Below are 15,858 nucleotides of genomic sequence, written 5' to 3' on the forward strand. Positions count from 1 at the left end.
GGCGCCGCCTTTTATAGACTTGTACAAACAGGGGCGTGGCCCCGGTGGCTCATCCGCCCCTCCTATTGGAGAAAAAACAAAGGCGAGAGAAACCCGCTCTGCGGTTGGCCGGCGGCGGGGAGGGGGCGGGGCGCCGTGAGGGGGCGCCCCACGTGGGGGCGAGAGCCGGGAGGAGGGCGCGGGGCGGGGCGGGGCGGGGCGGGGCGGGGGGGGGGAGCCGGGGGAGTTTGAGTGCCAGAAAAGAAAAAAAAAGCAGAAGTTTTCTCCTGATTTCCCGGCAGCCGCGCCGCGTTTCGGGGCGCGCGCGGGATTTCCAGCGCGCGAGGCGGCCTGGACTTTCGGGGGGGCCTGGAAACCCCGGAGAGTCCCCGGCCCGCGCCTTTCCAGGTTCTGCTGGGGTTTTGCAGGGAGAGGGAGTACGGTTTGCAGCCTGATCCTTTCTAGGTGGTGGTGGCGGGAGTCTCCCCAGGCTTCAGGGACCCCAGACCCTGGGTGGCTTTACTTTCTGGGCCTCTGTGTCCCTATCTGTCCAATGGGAATGCAGCGCTGGCCTCTTTGGATTGCAGTGAGTCCTAAATAAAATAAGGGGTGCACGGTAAGCGTTTAACAAGAGGTGGTGGTCGCTGGAGGCCGCCTCGAGGTACCCAGAAACGGGGGCTGCAAAGCCTAGGGCCGAGACCGGGCGCCCCATCCCCACTCGCCGCGAGTTTCAGGGTGGGGCGCGCGTGGGAGGCGCAGGTGGCTCGGCCTCGCGGGCTCCGCGCCCCCTGCAGGCGCCTCACGTTGCAAGGTCTGACCGCACGTCCGCCTCGCACCTGACCGTGGGGGTAAATCGAGGCCCGGGAGAAGCGAGGGGAACCGGTTCCTGCGTGCGTCGCGCGCTGCCACCTGGGCGCACTTGCAGTGGTGGTCGCCACCTTTATTTCCTCCCTCCGGAGCGGCCGCTGAATGTACCTAGCGCGCACTGGGCACCAGGCTCCCCGTATCACGGTTCATTTAACCCCCAAGGACGCGGGAAGCAGGGGCTACTCTCATCTGCAGGATGCAAAAGGGGAAACTGAGGCTTGGTGAGGCCTCCACTCCCCCAAGCCTCCGGTTAGTTCGTGTTGGAGCCACACGTGTGCGCCAGTCACAGCCGCACGCTGGGACGACCGCCAGCCTCGCCATCTCCCCTGGAAAGCAGTTCACGAGCCAGGCGGGCAGGCCCGCGTGGGACTGGCTCCCACGGCCGAACGGGGGCTCCCGATGACTCACAGCTGCGCCCACTCCCCCGCCAGCCTGGGGTCTGGCCTCCGCCCGGCGGCTCAGTTCCCCCAGCTCCCGGGCTAGCTGTCCGGCTGACGCATCGCGCCGCCTCCGTGCCGCCCACCGTGGGGGCGCGAAATGTCCCGGGGGCTGCGGGGCGCAGCGGCGCCACCTGGTGGCCGCGCGAGGTCCCTGCGCCCTCAGCGCCGGAAGGGACAGACCGGCGGGGGCGGGGTGAGGAGGAGGAGGACTGGGACTGGGGTGGCAATTGCAATATTTTAAATACTCAATATTTTATATGTGAAACATGTATTTAATAACTTTATAGTTGCAATATTTTTTAAAAATCAACTAAACTACTGCCCAGGGGCGCCTGCTTTTGTTTTTTTGTTTTTTTAATTTGGTTGTGCTGGGTGTTAGTTGCAGCTCAAGGGCTCCTTAGTTGCGGCTCCAGGGCTCCCTAGTTGCCGCACGTGGTCTCCCCAGTTGCTGCATGCGAACTCTTAGCTGCAGCATGCACGTGGGATCCAGTTCCCTGACCAGGGATTGAATCCGGGCCCCCTGCATTGAGAGCGTGGAGACCCAGCCACTGCGCCACCAGGGAAGTCCCCTGGGTTTTTTTTAATGGTAAAATATGCACGATATTCATCATTTCGATCACTTGTAAGTATACCGGTCAGTGGAATTAAATACATTCACGATGCTGGGTAACAATCATCGTGATCTTGACCCAAACCTTTTCTATCATCCCCAGAGTAAACTCTTGGGAATTAGACATGACTTGCCCCCAACTCCTGACACCCACCATTCTACTTTCTGTCTCTATAAATTTGATCCTTTAGGGACCTCCTATAAATGAAATCATACTGTATTCATCCTTTGGCGTGTTATTTTACTGAACATAATGTCCTCAAGGTTCATTGATATTGTTCATCCATGTGTGTGTCTGCATGGCCTTTTTTTTTTTTTTAATTTTATTTATTTATTTATTTACTTATGGCTGTGTTGGGTCTTCGTTTCTGTGCGAGGGCTTTCTCCAGTTGCGGCAAGCGGGGGCCACTCTTCATCGCGGTGCGCGGGCCTCTCACTATCGTGGCTTCTCCCGTTGCGGAGCACAGGCTCCAGACGCGCAGGCTCAGTAATTGTGGCTCGCGGGCCTAGTTGCTCCGCGGCATGTGGGATATTCCCAGACCAGGGCTCGAACCCGTGTCCCCTGCATTGGCAGGCAGACTCTCAACCACTGCGTCACCAGGGAAGCCGTGCATTGCCTTCTTTTTGAGGCTGAATAATATTGGACTGTAGGGAGGGGCCGCATTTAGTTTATCCATTCATCCGTTGATGGACACATGGGTTGTTTCCACCATTTGGCTGTTGTGGATGCCCGTTTTTGTCAACAAAGTTTTATTGGAACAAAGGGCAGGGTACAGGGTGAGGGGAGTGAGGTATTCACCTCAGACACAAATTTTAAGGGAATGCCACAAAACTCAGTCATCAATATAAACAATATTATAGGGACTTCCCTGGCGGTCCAGTGGTTAGGACTCCTCGCTTCCACTGCAGGGTGCACGGGTTTGATCCCTGGTCGGGGAACTAAGATACCACAAGCTGCATGGTGTGGCCAAAAAAAAAAAAAAAGATATTTTTTATTTTAAAAATATATGCCAAAAAATCCCCACCCATGATGAGCAAAAATCAAGGTTTTATATACAGACACCATCTGACAGGATGAGGGGTGGAGGGCAGGGAGGTGAGTTATGCACATGCAAGGTCAGATCCTGTCTTTATTTGCAGTTTTGATCTTTTATTCATCATGGATTTTTTTGTATTGATTTTGACTTTTGAAAATATTGCATTAAAATATTTATCTTGAGGATTGAGTTCTGGGCACCCCCTTAAATTTTGCTCCTAAGGTGAGTGCAGCCCTGAGAATGTCCCTGTCTGCTCCTAGGTGAGAGAGGTGACCCTGTTCACAGGGGAACCCTCACCACCCTCATGGAGAACATGTGAGTTGGCAACTTCCCCAGCCAGGAAACCGGGCATATCCGCACCCGCCTTGCAAATGAGATCCCTTGTCTCTAGAATTGATAAACATAACAGCTTTAAAATTTAATTTTGCATTGCATTCAAGATACGCATAACAGCAAACTTTTCTTGAGCATTTACTACGTGCTCAGCCATTTGTAAGCAGTTTCTCCTTTGATGCCCATGAAGCAGCACTTGTGTGATGGTTGCAAGTTTATAGGGGGTGGACTAGAGACTCAGGAAGATGGTGCTGTTCATCCAAAGGCATGGAGCTCAGAGTTGTCCAAGGATATTCCAAGATACTCCAGCTATTCCAAAAGGCTGGGGTTAGGACGGGATGTCTGGAGTCTAGAGGGAGAGAGAGGGAAATTGGGGGGCGCAAAATTTAAAGGGGAACCAAAACCTTGCTCATCAAGATAATCTTTTTCTCTCATTTTTTATCAAGCTAGAAATCACATACCATAAAATCCACCTTTTAAAAAAATATTTATTTATTTATTTATTTTTGGCTGCATTGGGCCCTTGTCGCTGTGCGCAGGCGCTCTCCAGTTGTGGCGAGCAGGGGCCACTCTTAGCCGCGGTGCGCGGGCCTCTCGCTGCAGTGGCCTCCCCCATTGCGGAGCACCAGCTCCAGGCGCACAGGCCTCAGTAGTTGTGGCACATGGGCTCAGTAGCTGTGGCTTGCAGGCTCTAGAACGCAGGCTCAGTCGTTGTGGCACACAGGCCCAGTTGCTCTGCGGCACACGGGATCCTCCTGGACCAGGGCTCGAACCCGTGTCCCCTGCATTGGCAGGCGGACTCCCAACCACTGTGCCAACAGGGAAGTCTCAAATCCACCCTTTTAGAGGATCTAGTTCAGTGGGTTTCTGTAGAGTCACAAGTTTGTGCAACCATCACCACTAATCCAGAATGAGATAAATATATTTTTTCCTTTTTCTTTTTTGGCTGAGCCATGTGACTGGTGGGATCTTAGTTCCCCAACCAGGGATTGAACCTGGGCCCTCAGCAGTGAAAGCACAGAGTCCTAACCACTGGACCGCCAGGGAATTCCCGAGGTAAATTTTTTTTAATGTGATAGTCTAAATCATAATGCACGCCAAAACACCCATGATGAACGGACTATTAAAATTTCCCATCAAGACAGGGTCAGTGACAGTCCCTTACCAAGCCATATTGGAGCCCCAGACGAAAGGAAAACAGTATGATTGATCCTGTCTTGATTTCAAATTTTGATAATGTAGTCGGCATGGAGTTTTTTGCATTTAAAAAAATTTTTTTAAATATTGCATTGAAATATGATTTTTCATTGTGACTGAGCTTTGGCCTCACCCTCATTCTGGCCCTGCTTCTTGGGACCCTGCCTTTAACCCCCACCCCAAGCAAACCTGGGAGACAGGAGTGATGTTACCAGTGGACAGAGGGGAAACCAAGTGTCTAGGAGGTTGGGGCATTGGTTTTGCCCTGGGGGGTGGATAAGGGTTCTCTCCCAGCATGGCAGCTGGAATGCTGCAGGGTTAGGAGTCCCAGGGCTGGGGAAGGACATTTGAGAGGTGAGTGCAGAGCTGGAGGCCCCTTTGCCTCATAGGAGGTGTTATGGACCAAAAGTTTATGTCCCCAAAATCTGTACGCTGAAGCCCTAACCCCCATGGGATGGTGTTTGGAGGCGGGGCCTTTGGGAGGGGATGAGGGTTAGGTGAGGTCGTGAGGGTGGGCCCCCCCCAGCCCCGCCCCGCCCCGCCCCGCCCCGCCCCCGGTAGGTTTCGTGTCCTTGTAAGGAGAGGAAGAGAGACCAGAGCTCTCTCTGCCTTGTGGGGTCACAGTGAGACCAGGAAGCAGGCCCTCACCAGGAACTGGCCACACCGGCACCCTGATCGTGGGCCTCCCACTTCCAGGGCGGTGAGGAATCGTGTCTGTGGTTTAAGCCCCAGCCTGTGGTGTTCTGTTATGGTTACTCAAGCCAGCTAAGACAGGAGGGGTGTGAGGGGCAGGGATGAGGAGAACGGGGGCTCAGGGCAGGGGTCGGGGGTGACCAAGGAGACTTCTGACTGCCTGGCTTTGAATCCCCTCCTGACCAGCTACATGAACTCGGGCATGGCATCCCGCGCATGAGACCCCTGTGCCTCAGTTTCCCCCTCTGCAAAATGGAAATAATAGCGTTATCTAGGAATGTTCTGAGCACAAAATGCATTCAATCTGGTCCACACTTAGGAGAGGGCTCTGTGCGTGGTAACTGCCCTCTAAATGGGGGAATTAGGGACTTCCTTGGCAGTCCATTGGTTAAGAGTGTGAGCTCCCAATGCGGGGGGCACAGGTTTGATTCCTAGTTGGGGGACTAAGATCCCGCATGCCACATGGCATGGCCAAAAGATAAAATAAAATAAAAAACAAAACTTTAAAAATAAATAAATAAATAAATAAATGGGGGATTCAGGCGTTGATTGAAGGCCTAGTGGGTGCTGATTCAGCACTGGGGGGGTGGTAACGCAACTACTTCATGTGGAGTGGTCAGGGTGGGCTTCTCTGGGGAGGTGACATTTGAGCTGAGACCTGAGTGATATAAAGAAACCAGACCGGGGAGGCTGTGAAGGGAGAGGGCTCTGGGCACAGCACACGGACAGGCCCTGAGGTGGGGCCACACCTGGCACATGCGAGGATCCCCGAGGAGTTCCGGATGGCTGGAGCAGAGTGGCTGGGGGGAGGGGAGAGGAGATCAAGAAGGTGGGCCTTGGGGGCTGCAGGTGGGGTCTGGATTCGACCCGGGGTCAAAATAGCAAAGGAAGCCTTTGGCAAGCTTGAAGCAGGGGAGGGACTGGCCTCTGACATCATTTTTTGTTTGTTTGTTTGAAGATGAGCAAGACATGATTCCGGTCCCCAAGGAGAGGCTTCTGGGTGGAGGTGAGTCATCATCTGACCTTCTAGACGTTGGGAAGACAGGATGGGCTGGGAGGAGGTGGAAACAACACACACCAGGTGACAGAGATGTCAAGGGCAAAGGTGAGGAGGTGGGGAGGCCGGGGTCACATCTGGGGATACCGAGGAGGACGGCGGTGGGGTAGGAGTTGGGGAAGCAGCCACAGCAGGAGGAGGCCGGGATGTCTGTGACTGTGACATCCGGGGGAAGGGCTTGGTAGGGGCATCTCTGCTCTGAGGTCAAGCTCGCCTGGTTCAAATCCCACTCCATCCCTCACAAGCTGTGTGTCCTTGGGTTGGTGACCTAACCTCTCTGAAACCCCCTCCTTTCCTGGGAAAATCAGGTTGTCGAAAGGCTTACAAAAACCCACGACTGAGACTGGGTTTGACCTGTAGAAAGTGCTCCATACACCTCCCGTACAGCGCTTACCTTGAAAGCCACTTGAAGTCACGCCCTCCCTCCCCGGACGTCAGTGCCCCCCGATAGCCGATAGCCGATAACCGGCTCTCCCTGCGGTACCCAGAGGGCTCCCTCCAAAACCATCCGCTCACCCTCCAAACAAAGCCCCAGTGGAAACCCATTCCCGCTGTTCTCTGAACGTGCCCGCATGGTCTTACCCCAAGGCCTTTGCCCTTGCCAGTTCCTCTCCCTGAGCACCCTCCCCTGCCCGTGCCAGCTTGCCATGTCCCCCTCTCAGTGCCACTTCCCCTGGCCACCTGTGAAGCGTTTCACGCCCCCACCCACATTTCAACTCCCCCTTTTTTCCTTAGCACACAACACCGTCTAACATACTATGCATATTCTTATTCATCCGAATCATTGCTTGCCAGCACTCAAATGTTGGCTTCACCAAACAGGAGTTGCCATCTGTTTTGCTTGGCATGGTGTTCCTAGTATACAGTAGGTGCTCAATAAATACGTTCTGGTTGAATGACTGAATGAGACCCCAGCAACAGGCTGGGGGGCTCGGCATTACGTTAAAAGATGCATTTTGGGGAGTTCCCTGGTGGCCTAGTGGTTAGGATTCCGGGCTCTCACTGCCGTGGCCCGGGTTCAGTCCTTGGTTGGGAAACAGATCCCTCAAGCCGCACAGAGCGGCCAAAAAAATGCATTTTTTAAAAAGGGAAAAAGCACGATTCTCACGTGAATATCCAATCGATGTGCGTCAGAGATTGCATGGGACTTGTTAATAATGAAGGGACCTGTAAGATGTCTTCTAGGCCACCCAGAGGCTGAAATGAATTTGTTTAGTCAATGCAAAATGATACAGGACACCACCTAGAGGGGTGGGATAGGGAGGGTGGGAGGGAGATGCAAGAGGGAGGACATATGGGGATATATGTATATGTATAGTTGATTCACTTTGTTATAAAGCAGAAAGTAACACACCATTGTAAAGCAATTATACTCCAATAAACATGTTAAAAAAAAACAACAACAAGGGACTTCCCTGGTGGCGCAGTGGTTAAGAATCCGCCTGCCAGTGCAGGAGACACAGGTTCAAGCCCTGGTCCGGGAAGATCCCACATGCCGCGGAGCAACTAAGCCCGTGTGCCACAACTACTGAGCCTGCGCTCTGGAGCCCGCGAGCCACAACTACTGAAGCCCACGCACCGCAACGAAGAGTAGCCCCCGCTCACCGCAACTAGAGAAAGCCCGCGCGCAGCAATGAAGACCCAATGCAGCCAAAAATAAATTAAAAAAAAAAACCAACAAAAACAAAACAAAACAAAATGATACAGGACAATCATCATTTTTCCATCGGATAATTTACAGTTCTATGGATGCATGGAGTTTAGCCCATTATTTGCTTAGAAGACATGGTTCCCATAAGACAATCCCCACTTCAGACACCAGCTGTCAACTGGGGTCCCTGGGACCACCTTCACTTGGACCAGCTGGCTACAGATTTGGGGTCCCCATGCCTACCCTCGGGTTCCATAATTCACCAAAATGACTCAGAACTAGCAAAGTGCTCAATGTACGGTTAGAGTGTAATAGTCTCCTAACCAACATGTTGGCAGGGCTGTTTCCTCCTGGAGGTTCTGAGGGGGAATCTGTTCCAGGCCCCTCCAGTGGCTGCCTGTGGTCCTTCGCTTGTGGACGCATCCCTCCAGCCCCTGCCTCCATCTTTACCTGGCCTTCTCACATGGCCTCACCTCTCTGTATCCAAATCTCCCTCTTCTTACAAGGACACCAGGCATTGGACGAGGGCCCACTCTGATCCAGGATGACCTCATCTTTTTTCTTTTTTTTAACGCGCCACCTAGCCTGTGGGATCTTAGTTCCTGGATCAGGGATCGAACCCGTGTCCCCTGCAGTGGAAGCGCAGAGTCCTAACTACTGGACCGCCCGGGAAGTCCCCAGGATGACTTCATCTTAACTGAACCAATTATACCTGCCAAGACCCAGTTTCCAAACAAGGTCCCATTGACAGGTTCCAGGTGGGGTGTGAATCTGGGGGGACACTATTCACCCCAATACAGACAGTGAAGATTTGGGGCTCCCAGATTGGAGGGGGACCAGACGTGCAGCCAGGTCAGCCACCAAGAGTGAAGGGCTGTGAGGCACCCTGCATGGGGTGCAGAAGGGGTCGGAGGTGGGACTAACTTCACACCCTCTCTCTTCCCCAATAACTAATCCATCAACTTTGGCCCCCAGACAGATCTCAGATCGATCCCCTGCTCCATCCCTTGGTGCACCACCAGCAAGCCCACCCCTAGTATTTTTGGGACCCATTACAAGAATTCAAGAGGGCTGCACAACCCGTGGCTAAGGGCTCAACAATTACACACCAAGTAACACGCTGCCGAACAAAATAGAACTATCCTCCCACCTGACAAAGGCTCCAGTGGATTAAAGATGGCAGCACCGGGACCACAGTGAGATACTGCTTCACACACACTGGGATGGTTACGGTCAAAAGACAGGTAATAACACATGTTGGGAGGATGTGGAGATACTGGAAGCCTCATGCACTGCTGGTCGGAATGAAAAATGGTGCAGCCACTTCCCTCCCCTTTATCTGGGCTGGCTCTGTGACAGCCTTGACCCATGCAGTGTGAGGGAGGTGACACTGCCAGCCACGTCCCTTAGCTTCAGGAGGACGGCAGGTACTGTCCTGCTCTCAGGGAGTCCTGAGATATCTCACAGAAGTTTGTGCTGCATCAGTGGGCCCTGGAGAGACCCTGAGGCTACACAGAAAGGGAGAGGGGCTGGCGAGGCCCCAGACCGACCACAAAAGGAGCCCAGAGCCCCCAGCACCGTTGCCAGCTGGATACCACGCAGGGCCCCCTGTCAACCCCACATGGTACAGAAGAACCGTCCTGCTGAGCCCCACCTGCATTCCCAACCCACGAAATCATGAGATTGGGGGTAGTTTGTTACACAGCAACAGATTAGAATTGAAACCTGCAAAGCCTCCTGGCAAGTCCGGTTCACATTTAGAACTCTCAGACTCCTGGCAGTTCTGCCCTGGAATGTGGCAGTGTGGGCAGAGCTGGCCCCAAGCTGGTGGCCTGCTGCCTCTGTTTTGAGGGTCTCAAAATCCCAGGGTTGGTCCTGTATTGTGAAGGTCCTCACCTGCACACGGAGGGCACCTCAGCTCACAGATCCACACTCCCCACAAAACAGCTGCCCTCTGCCACCCCTGGGTCCTGGGAGTGTACAGACTGGGGGCACTGCCTGCCTTGGGGGGAGGCACCCGGGCTTGGAAACAGGGGATTCCTGAGTGCTGGGTACTGGAGCGAGGGCTGGAAAAGAAGGTGTGGGGAGAGGTCCAGAAAGGGGACAGGCAGGCTCTAAGTGAGGCACTGACCCCGGCCCAGGCCACTGCAGCCCCTCACCTCAGTGACTTCTCAACATCCTCTCCACCTGTGCTGGCCAGGCAACTACAGCAACCTGAGGCTACTGCGCCCTTGAAATGTAGCCAGAGCCACTGAATAACCGAATTTCGAATTGAATTTCATTTTAATTAATTAAAACCCACAAACAGAAATGGTGTAAAATACTTTTTCGTTAAAGACAACTTTATTGTTTCCTTAAACCACTGAAAATTTAGCACCCAAGTTGTGATAGGCTGTGAGTATGAAAAACACACTGGATTTCAAAGACTTGGTGTGGAAAAAAGAATGGAAAATATCTCCTCAATAATTTGGTTAATGGAAAAGAATATGAAAAAGAGGGAATTCTCTGGGGGTCCAGTGGTTAGGAGTCAGCGCTTTCACTGCCGAGGGCCTGGGTTCGATACCTGGTCGGGGAACTAAGATCCCACAAGCCTCACACTGCAGCCAAAAAAAAAAAAGAATATATATATTTATAACTGAGGGACTTCCCTGGTGGCACAGTGGTTAAGAATCCGCCTGCCAATGCAGGGGACACGGGTTCGAGCCCTGGTCCGGGAAGATCCCACATGCCGTGGAGCAACTAAGCCCATGCACCACAACTACTGAGCCTACGCTCTAGAGCCCGCGAGCCACAACTACTGAGCAAGTGCGCCACAGCTACTGAAGCCTGCGTGCCTAGAGCCTGTGCCCGTCAACAAGAGAAGCCACCACAGTGAGAAGCCCGTGCACCACAACAAAGAGTAGCCCCCGCTTGCCGCAACTAGAGAAAGCCCATGCGCAGCAACGAAGACCCAACGCAGCCAAAATAAATAAAAAAATAAAAATAAATTAATTATATAACTGAATCACTTTGCTGTACAGCAGAAATTAACACAACATTGTAAATTAACTATACTTCAATAAAATAAAAATAATTTGTGTATGTCGATTGCAATATTGGTTAGAATATTTTGGGTATGTCAGGTTAAGTAAAACACTAAAAATCAGGGACTTCCCTGGTGGTCCAGTGGTTAAGACTCCACGCTGCCAATGCAGGGGGCACGGGTTCCATCGCACATGCTGAGCGGGGCCAAAAGATTTAAAAAAAAAAAATTGAGATATAATTGACATATAACCTTGTGTAAGTTTCACGTGTTGATTTGATACATTTATATGTTGCAACATGATTACCACTAGCAGTTAATACCTCTATCCGGTCATATAATTATTGAAAAATTATCATTTCTTTTTTGTGGTGGGATATTCTGTTTCTATTGGAACCATGTTGTTCTACACAGCAGTCTGAGGGAGGTTGTTTTTTTCACTTTTGAAACACAAAATACATCAAACACACAAAGAGCATCTATAATTTATGCGTGCAGCTAAGAATAGAGACATTCACAACCGCCCAGCTTTCAAAACACAACCACTATGCTGACTTCTGGGTTAATCACGTCCCCACTTTTCCCTTCAATTCTCTAACATTTGTAGCACACGGAAATAACGTATCAGCTAGTTTAGCTGGGTTTCAAATTTTATAAAAACGGAAGCATACTGTAGATATTCTTCTGCACTTTGCTTTTTTTGCATGATCTTATGTTTGGGAGGTCATTCTGTGTGTTAATTTTCCACTGCTGTATAATATTCCACTGTGTGAGTCTACACAAAGGTATTGGTGTGTCCTTTCTTTTGTGTGTGTCCTTTTTTTATTTAAAAATTTTTTTTGTTGAACTACAGTTAATTGACAATGTTGTGTTAGTCCCAGGTGTACAGCAGAGTGATTCAGTTATACATACCTATATTCTTTTTCAGATTCTTTTGCATTATAGGTTATTACAAGATACTGAGTATAGTTCCCATTGGTCTATATGGGGTATCTGGGCCATTTTCAGTTTTTGTTTCCCTATTACAACAAACAGTGAGGGTTTCAAAACCCAAATCAAATCCTCTCTTACACGATAAGGAACCAAGACAGCCCCTGGATAATGGCCAGCAAGGACGTGAATCCTTCCAAGATCAGTACAAATGCCCTTGGGAGTCGACCCTACCCCAGGGAGCCTTGACTGCAGCATTATAAAGCCTGGAGCCAGCCCACCCAGCTAAGCCCCACCCAGCTTCCCAACTATGGAAACTGAGATAAGAAACATGAGTGGCTTTAAGCTACTGTGTTTTGTTACCCAGCACTAGATGACTAATACACGGGTGTTACACGTGTTTCCTTCTCTAATACTGTACTTGTCTCCACCCACTGGAAATTCTTATTCCTTGCCATGTCCACCATCCTGGAGTGAGATTTTGTGCGGGCTGGTCCCTCTCCCTGGAAGGCTTCTCCCCACCTGTTCACCTGGTTGGTCCCCTCCTTCTCTTCGAGTCCTTGCTCAAATGCCACCTTCTCCAAGAGGCCCACCCTGTTTAAAAATGCACCCCCTAGCTCACATGCTCCCAAGCCCCTCATCCTGCTTTTTCCACCCCCCCCCCACCTTATTATATTCTAACATGCCATAAAATTCACTTATTCGTTAGGTATCTGTTTCCTCTGTCTTCCTACTTCATCCTTGTCAGCTTCCTGAGCGCAGGGAACTTTGTTTTGGACATTGATACAGCCCCAGTGCCTGACAGGCGGAGATGTCAATCAATATTTGTTTGTTTTTTTGGCCACACCACGAGGCATCTGGAACTTCCCTGACCAGGGATGGAACCCGTGCCCCCTGCAGTGGAAGCGGGGAGTCTTAACCACTGGACTACCAGGGAAGTCCCAATATTTGTTGATTTCATTATTCTGGAACCCATTTAACAAACAGCTGTCCCTCCGGCCCCAGCGCTCTCCTTGCCCCCAGATTTCAGTTGGGATTTCAGGGTTCCAGCCCCAGATTCCTGAGTTCTGATCCTAGATTCCAGGTTTAGCCTCCAGGCTTAGGAATTGGGGTTCCAGAACCCGCCCTCCTCCGGGCTCTGGAATCAGGGACCTCCAGATCCAGGGTCTGGAATCCCAGCTCCCCAAAACAGGCTCCCGAATCAGGGTGCCCAAAATTCAGGCTCTGGAATCTCTGCCCAACCCCCCCCCCCCCCCAGATCCAGAATCCACAGCCCTCCAGATCCAGGCTCTGGAATGAGCCCTCCCCCACCCAGTCCAGACTCCAGAATCCGCGGTCCCTCAGATCCAGGCGCCGGAATTCAGGATCAAGGCTCGCGATCCGGGCTGGGAGCCAGCAGCCGTTCCGCTGTGATTTTGAAAAATCTGGCGCCAAACTCCGGCGCAGAGCTTGGGCGGCGGCGCAAAGGGGGAGGGATAGGGGAATGGGGAAGGGATGGGGGATGGGGGAGGGAGAGGGGACAGGGCTTGGCCGGACCTTCTCGGGCTCGGGGATTTCTCGCCCACCGCCCGCACCCTCCACCCCCAAAGCAGGCAGCAATTAGCCATTAACTTTTCTAGCGCCCGGGGATCAGAGGGTCGCGGCTTCGAACCCCGCTTCGTCCTGCCCCTGCTGGGGGTCCCGGGACAGGTCCCCGGATCGCCCCGTGCCTCAGTTTCCCGTCCTGGAAACGGGCCGAGCGCCACCCCTCCGCCGCCGCCGCGTGTCGCGCCTGGGGAGCCCGCGGAGTGCCCAGGCCTCGGGCTCCGGCGTGGGGAGGGGGGTCTGGCCGCAGCTGTCGCCGCCCCGCCCGTTCAGCGCCAAAATTTGAAAATTGCCAACGCCTCCCAAACTGAACAAGGGGAGTGGAAGCTCCGGCAGCACCCACGGGAAGCGCAGGGCTTTCTGGGAGTTGGAGTCCGGCCCCCGGGGGGGTCCCGCGGTTGGGGGGGGGGCGGAGGGCTCGGGGCACAGGTTAGGGCGGAGAGTAGGGGCGCAGCCGCGGGGAGGGGGGTTGGGGAGGATGGGGCGCGGGGAACAGCATTCCTGGCGGAGGGAACAGCACAGGCAAAGACCTGGAGACGGATGGGGCACCCACGTGCCAAGAGGGGCCAGCTCGGTGGTCGGCCTGTGGGACCCTGCAGGGCCTTGAATGGCAGGCTACTGGGTGGCCGGGGGCGGTCGTCAGCGGGACCTGTGATGGGGAGGGGGTTGCAGCTAAGTCTGGGGGTGGAGGGGAGGAAAGGTGACCCCATGCCACCCCCAAACCTCGATCATTTTTCTCCCCTCGGGCCCCGCCTCCTGTAGTATCACTTATTCCTATTTTGCTTTAAACGCCCTCACGTTGTACCAACTGTGTTTTGCATTCGGTGTTCCTACCGTTATGAGGGATATGAGGGAAAGGCGAAAAGGCGACGACATACGGTCCCCAAGTATGAGCTAGCTTTTGAGAGGCTAGTCACAGCCTAGCCAGGGACTCGTGCCTGCCTGGGTGCTGGGGCAGGGCAGGGGGCTTTGTTTCTGGTAAGAGGGGAATGTGAGTGAGTGACTATCAGGATTCAAGACAGGAGAAAAAAAAAAAAAGGGCTTCCCTGGTGGTGCAGTGGTTAAGAATCCACCTGCCAATGCAGGGGACACTGGTTCGAGCCCTGGTCCGGGAAGATCTCACATGCCACGGAGCAACTAAGCCCGTGCGCCACAACTACTGAGCCTGTGCTCTAGAGCCTGCGCGCCACAACTACTGAAGCCTGCGCACCTAGAGCCCGTGCTCCGCAACAAGAGAAGCCACCGCAGTGAGAAGCCCGCGCACCGCAACGAAGGGTAGCCCCCCCCCCGCTCGCCACAACTAGAGAAAGCCCGCGCGCAGCGGGGAGACCGTCCCACCGCACACCCCAGAGGGCTGGTAAAGGAATCCAAGTTCTCAGTGTGTGATTTGCTGGGGTCCCCGAGGAAGGCTGTTTGCACCAAGTCCCCCGAGGTGAGATGTATGGGGGAGGGGCGGTTCTCAGGGCAGAAAGAACAGCTGGCAAGTTCCAGGGTTAGAGGAAGGAAGTGGTTCTCCACTGAGGGTGATTTTGTCCCCTCGGTGATATGTGGCAACATCTGGGGACATTTTTGGTTGTCTGGATTGGAGGGGGTGGTGGTGCTGCTGGCATCAGGTGGCCGGGGTTGGGGGAGCCCAGGGATGCCGCCTGACATCGTACAATGAACAGGATGGTCCCCCCACAGAGAGTGATGGGGCCCAAATGTCCACAGCGCCGAGTTGGACAGACCCTGCTGTATCATTTTGCCTCTTCTAGGCATTTTATATGAGTGGACTCATACACTGTGTGACCTTTTGTGTCTGGCTTTTTTTTTCCTGGTGAAGTAGAAAAGAATAGCTTTATTGCTTTGCCAGGCAAAGGGGGACACAGTGGGCTCGCACCCGCCAAAAACTGTGTGTCCCAACCTGGGGGGATTTGGTGAGGAGTTTTATAGCAATAGTTCAAGGGTGGGGCTGCTGATAAGGATTAGGGTGTGTGAAGGGCCTGTGCTCCTTTAATCTGGGCTCAGGTGGTCCCTTGATGAGCTTCTCAAGGTTACCAAACTGTGACCTTCTGTCTGGAACATCTTCCATCTGGTGGGGGGTTTTGTGCTGGTCTCAGGACTTAATGAAGCTCAGGTTCTTGATGTCTCGTCACAGAAAGAATTCAGCGAGGGACAAAGCGATAGGTAAGAAGTGGATCTATTTAGAAAGAAACACACTCCACAGACGGAGTGTGGGCCGTCTCGACAGCAAGAGAGGCCTGTGTCTGCCTTCTTTCACTGAACATTTTTTTTAAAAAAATGGAGGTATAATTGACATAACATTATATTAGTTTCAGGCGTACAAACTAATGATTCGATGTTTGTATATCCTAGGAAACTATCACCACCATAAGTCTAGGTGACATCCATCACCACAAATAGTTACAGGGTTTTTTCTCGTATGATGAGAATTTTTAAGATCTACTCTTTTAGCAAC

Source organism: Balaenoptera physalus (assembly GCF_965194825.1).
Source record: "Balaenoptera physalus genome assembly, chromosome: 3".
NCBI lineage: Eukaryota > Metazoa > Chordata > Mammalia > Artiodactyla > Balaenopteridae > Balaenoptera > Balaenoptera physalus.